This window comes from Echinops telfairi, unplaced genomic scaffold (genome assembly GCF_000313985.2).
Source record: "Echinops telfairi isolate 266 unplaced genomic scaffold, ASM31398v2 ScPeMD7_18;HRSCAF=68, whole genome shotgun sequence".
In the NCBI taxonomy this organism is placed as follows: domain Eukaryota; kingdom Metazoa; phylum Chordata; class Mammalia; order Afrosoricida; family Tenrecidae; genus Echinops; species Echinops telfairi.
In genome coordinates, this window is record NW_022103915.1 from 63,628,082 (window position 1) to 63,634,631 (window position 6,550).

A 6,550-nucleotide genomic window follows, 5' to 3' on the forward strand; every position below is an offset into this window, starting at 1 on the left:
AGCCCATAATAATGAGATTTTCTTTAAAACTTCTTTGATCATGAAGAAAAAGATATTCACTTTAAAAGTCCCAGCCATATGAGCAGCATGCCAGTACCTGTTTGGCAGTTCCCTGTAGGTGGCTACACATAAATAAAAGGAATCCTTAACATGTGTTATTCAAAACTGACAACGTCTTTAAGGAAATAAACACAGGACAGAACATTATATCTAGGCCCCGAATAAATCACATGTCTCCAGCTTTATCTGTGTTCCTCCATGCACTGGAGTTGGATTTTCACCTGTCATTGTTGTGGTGGGGACCTTCGGGTCAACTCTAACCCATTATGAGTGACTCAGGTCCAACAAATACAGCACTAAGTCTTGTACCATTCTCACAATCAGAGCTACCTCGAACCTAGTTTTGCAGCCACTGTGTCAATCCATCTTATTGGAGGCTTCCCTTTTTCATTTCATTTTTTTCTACTGACCCTCTACTCTCCCAAGTACGACATCCTTCTCCAGGGTTTGTCCATTCCGATGCCATGTCCAAAATATATGAGATGAAATGTCACCATCTGGATTCTAAGCAGCATTCCGACTACGTCATTCAAGACACATTCCATTGTTCTCTATCATATCATGGTATAGTTAATATTTTTCACCAGCACCATAGTTTACGAGCTTAAATTATTCTTAGGTCTACTTTATACATTGTTCATCTTTTGCATGTATATGAAGCAATTGGAAGTTCCATTGCTCTGGTCAGATGCATCTTAGTCTTCAAAGTCATATGTTTCCTATTTTAAAGAGTTGATTTGCAGTAGAATTGCACAGTAGGGTGCATCGTTTGATTGCTCCATTAGAGCCTCGGTGGACATTGTAGATCAAACCAAAATGAAATATGTTATTATATACATGAAATATAGAAGAACATATTTAATTGAATTGGTTCAGTTTCATGAAATAGGTAGTTGTAAGTTTTAATCTTTTATCTACTTTATCTACTCATTTCTCTATCTGTGTGACTATATTTTTGAAAAGGAGAAAATAAATTGTGGAACAGACTCAGATTACTACTCACTTAAAATAACTTGAATGATGGAGGTAAAATTCAGAATCCTTAGAGATTTTAGGGTACACCAGAAGTTTTCAAGACACAAATATCACCAGTGAATTAGTTCTAACTGAGGAAGTTCTCTCAAGCACATTCTAGTGCTAACAGGTAGGAACTTTCAGTTAATTGTAGCTCTGCAGTTCATAAATTGGACCTTTCTTGAAGGGAAATCTGAATGTCACATCTCTCTCTATGGATCTGCGGATTTGAGCATAAAACATACAATAGATAAGTAAGCTATTTTGTTAGTTTCTGATATTTCCCCCGATTCTTCTACACAATGAAACTGATATGATCCTAATAGCTAAAAGAATGCTTTCTGTTTGGGATTGATATATTCCCTATTCTTAATTCTATCAGCTACGATGAAAGTCTGACTCTAGGATTCTGTACGTAGTACACTTAAACATAAAGAAGGCAAAAATCTGTGAACAACATCATGGTACATGGAGAAACGTAACATTGTCACGGGTTTCATTCTTATTGTGCAGACAAGTAATGCACTTGGAAGCAGCAATGAAGACATCAAGCAATATATTGCAATGAGAAGATCTGTTGCAAGACATATTTAAAGCTTCAAAAAGGAAAATAATATTTTGATGATTAGGTACATCATGCCCAAGTCATGCATTCCATTGCTTCATATGCATGTGAACGTGAGAAAAATGAACAAGGAACCCAGAACAATAGATGCACTTGAATTATGATGTTGGCGAAGACTTGAATATCTCATCCTCTTCTAGGAAAGAAAACAAATCAATCTTGTAGAAACTATAGTCACAATGGCCCTTAGAAATGAGAAGGGAAGGTTTCATCATCTTACCTTGGACATATCATCAGGAACACTCAATGACTGGAGACAGATGCCATGCTTGGTCGAGGACTGGGTCAGTGAAAAGAAGAAAGTTCACACTTAGATGGATTTACTCCAAAAATGGGATCAACATAGCCACAATTGTGAGAATGCTGAAGAACAGGGGAGTGTCCCCTGTTGTGCATGGGAACTTTATGAGCTGGAGCCAACTAGAAGGCATACATCCAGCAACAGCGACAACCATCAATCCTTTTTTTCATCCTACTTTGTAATCATATTAGTTTAGATTAGAATTCTCCTTCCCTTGTCCAAGATTGTTACTATCTGAGTATTGGATTTTTCATGACCTATTATGGAGAAGTGTGTTTCCACTAAAACCCTCACACAATGCTGTTTTTCCTTTTTCAAGCTGTTTCCATCTAATTTTTCTAATGTTCTTCTTTCTGTACTTTCTACTTTACTTAATTTGAAGGTGAAATTTTTGATGCATTTTGTTGTTAAAAGGGTTAATGTAAACTTCTTTATAAATACCTTTGCAAACTTAAATAGAAGTACTTAGCTGCAAATAATTTCAAATATCTTTAAGGTAATTATTTTGAGATCTGTTATCAGTTCCATAGAATATACTATTAAATGACTTAACACATACAATTAAAATCACTTAACTCAAATCACTGTCATCGAGCTGACTTCATCTCAGAAGAGCCCTACAGTACAGAAGAAAAGTGCCTCTGAGCATGCACATTTTAGTGGGATATGAAACCTCAGCTTTCTCCTACAGAGAGGTCGGTGGGTTTGAACTGCAAGCAGGCCAACATGTAACCCAACTAAGCTACTAGGGTAACTTGAAATAAAAATACTTACTAACTGATTTCTGAAGAGTAAAAGTGAAGACAATTTTATTGTAATATTCAAGGTATAAATCCAACTACAAAATAGTTGTATATATTATTGTATATAAATCTCTGATAAAATATAAAATAAAAACATTTCAAATATATCCTTATTAAATTCACTCAAATTTAAATACATGTGGCATGAAAACAAAGAGGAATTCAGAATTAGATCATCTCAAAAATTAATCAGGATCTAGATGCATTTAATGAAGAAGGGAGCGCATCCTTAATTATTATGACAAATGCCGTGTGGCAGACGTAGTCAAATTAATGTTGTGGCACAAGAAACAGTGAAGGCCAAAGCCTGAGAATTATGAAGGGGCAGATTAGGGGTCAGTTTAAGAAATGAACATGCTGGACATGAATTTACATGGAAACGTGTGTTTGATTACTACAGTAGCTCTATATTGAGTCAGGTATTAGCATTAAATGCAGTATTCAGATTTCTACAAAATTAAATATTCTACCATTATATGGTTTTATTGATAAATATATAAATGTTTTACTCTATATAAACAATTAAATATTTACCTAATATTTTAGATTCAGTGATCAATTTAACCAGTTATTGGATATTCTCGAGTTCTTCATAAAATAATATAACCTAAACTAATTCACTTCATGTCAATTTTTTTATTATTCAAACATACAGAAGGATAATAACTAATGTTATGAATCATTGAAACTTTCCATTTTAGTGCTCCTTCTTGTTTTTATTTACTTTTTATGAAAATAAACTACATACTGATCATTTCTAAGTAAAATCTCCTCATAGAAAGGAAAATAATTCTCTAAATAAGCAACTTGTATATCAGTTTTAGAATTGAAATAATCTCAAAATAGATATCTAGCTTCTAATGAGTAGATGTCGAATACTGAAACATCACTAGCTTATAAGTGGTAACCTTTTATTTTAATACTTTAAAGTAATGTGGATGTAACATGTCTAACAAATCTACATCATCACTTTATGTCAATTGTGTTGTAATGGATACCAATTATACTGGACTTTTGGCTGAAAATTACAGTCAAAACTTTTCTTTTTCTGAAATAAAATTCGGTGCTGTGACAGCTGCAAGAGTGAATCATTTCCATTTTCATAATGCTTGACTATTGTGCAATAAACTTCATAATGTTTCAAAATATTCACATTGATGCTGGAAATGACTAGTGACTTTGATTTAATGATGACCTTCTCTCCCCTCTTCTCCTCCTCTTTGTGATTGGAATTATCTTTATGAACTGGGTTTGCCTCTTTCACAATACCTATTTTTGTTTTTATTATAAAAAGTCTAGTCATCGAACCATACATCTTCTTGGCAATTAAAGTATTAAAAGATAAAAATTAAGTTAACGAAATAAAAATATTTCTCAAACATTTAGATTTAAATAAATGACGTATTTCATCATTTAGTGTAGGTCTAAATAAACTGATAAATAATCTGCTGGGCTCTGTGTTTCTTTATTTTAGATGCATAGCACCTATATTCATCCCGTAGGCTTTGGTCACCTTATTCAACTACAGCCACACAGATGGGATAGTTACTCATTGGGGGCATTCAGATGAACCTATATTACATTTCTAGTGATTCCATTTTCAGGACATTTATTTCATTGATACAAATACAAGCACCCAATACTCAATAAAACCTTTATCATACTTGCACAATAATCCTACTTATTTTAGGAATATGGTTGTATAGGTTGGCGGGGGTGGAGGGATGGAGAAAAAAAGAATTTAGTTGTATTAAATCACAGTCACGTGAGCTTTACTAAAAAAAATATTTGTATATGACAAGTGTGAACAAAAACAATATACTTATAATATATTTCAAGACCTGTAATGATGTGCAATAATTTTGTTACCATAGATTTTAGTTTCTGATTACATTCTGTTATTTCTCAGTGTAATTTACATTTCCTTTTCAAAAGTATTCTTCGTATTATTAGGACACAGGATCATAATTTAATTCAATTACTTATTTTCCCTAAGAAAAGTATTTAATATAAGATCATGTGATCTTTTCTTTGACAACTTAATGCATTGATTTTTACATGATCAAATAATTTAAGAGACAATTGTTTTTATTTTGTTTTGCTTTTTCAGGGGAAAGTGCGAATGCAGTCCCCCACTACCACAAATTAGGCAGTCGAGTTTCCCACATTTGGGGAAATCACAGGGGTCAGCACAACAGAGTGCAATGGATAAGTCTCGCCCTGGGAAAACCACCTGCGTGATCATGGTATCTCCCCTGCCAGGTAAGTATGAGACAATTGTAATATACTATGGCAGTTACAGAGTCTCCTGTCAATTTGGGCAAAGGGGTGGACTCTAGCCTGTCGATCAGGTTGCAGCTTGATGACCTCATTTGGAGGCATGACAGCAATACATAGTTCACTGGAGGCCAGGCCCAGACTCTCTCTGCCTTCCCTTTGCCGAGACACTCAGAGAGCTGGAGGAGACATGTGGAGACCTGGACCAGTGTTTAGATGCTTCCACTGCTACTGGGTCCACATGATCTTTTATCCACTGGCCTGAGATCTTCCTGCATTTGGCAACATTGCATGATTTGTGACTCTCAAGAGGAATTTAGGACTCGTATCGGACATATGGGCTAATATTGGACTTATGGACTTGATCTGGACTGGGCTGAGATGTTTTCTCATACAATTGCTCTTTTATATAAAGTTCTTATCCACATATGTCTATGAATTAGTTCCTCTAGTCAACCTGGACTAACACATATACATAATTAGTAATTAATTTATAATGTGTTGTAGTTAGTCTTCTAGAAAATGTACTGTAAATATTTGCATTGTGTGTTCTACATCGTTTTTATGTATATGTACCAATGTTATTCTCTTAATTGACAAGAACAGGAATATACACAAAATTTCAAATAGACATGTTAATACCAACTCATTTGCTCACATGCATAGTTTATTTAAAGGTCATCTCCTTAGTATACTTAAGCCAATTGTTTCCTCTACATCAAAATAGCCAGAGTCATACTTGTTGCCATTGAGTTAATGCAAACAGAAGGCCGCCCTACTGGGCAGAATAGAAGTGTCCCTGGACGTTTCCAAGGACACAGGTTTTTAGGGAACCCAACTCCTCCATGTTTCTCCTGGGAACAAATGCTGGGTTCAAACTCAGACCTTACAGAAAGCAGCGGAGCACTTAACCATTACAAAAACAGGACTTTTCTATTATAGACATACATTTATGTCTACCCGAGCATTAATCGTTGAATGCGTGCACTTGGCATGGCCAAGCGATGTCATTCAGAATCTCTTAGAGCAAGAGATTTTAGGACAAAAATATAAGATGGTATTAATTTCCACTCTTAAACTTAACTCTGAAGGTTGTATATAGAGACTACTGAAACATTAGACGACTCCTGCTTTTATGCGTATTTTTTTCTACATATAAAAAATAATTAAAAAGCGGCCCAGAAGAATATAATGAAGCCCACATAGAAAAAGAACTTCATGTATCAGGCCAGAAGTGCCTTGTTTTCTTTCCCGGTCCAGGTCAAGAAGAATAGCCAGTATCTCTAGATTTGGGGAGAAATTATCTTACTTTTCATCATCTTCCACAAATTATAATTTGTGGAATTATAATCAAAACTAATGATTACCTGAAAGCTCTCCTCCCTTCCAATTAAGAATCAGATAGATTAAGTAAATAAAACTTTGAAGCAAAACATGAAAATTCCCTGTAAAAATGGCAATACTTTGTTT

General features: G+C 34.6%; 1 non-coding gene across 1 annotated transcript; it reads right to left on the reverse strand.

Annotated features, from left to right (window-relative positions):
- Positions 1 to 4,910: 4,910 nt before the first annotated feature.
- Positions 4,911 to 5,073, reverse strand: LOC115868900. The gene has a single exon (XR_004045861.1). It is a non-coding gene; the product is annotated as a U1 spliceosomal RNA (small nuclear RNA).
- Positions 5,074 to 6,550: the final 1,477 nt, after the last annotated feature.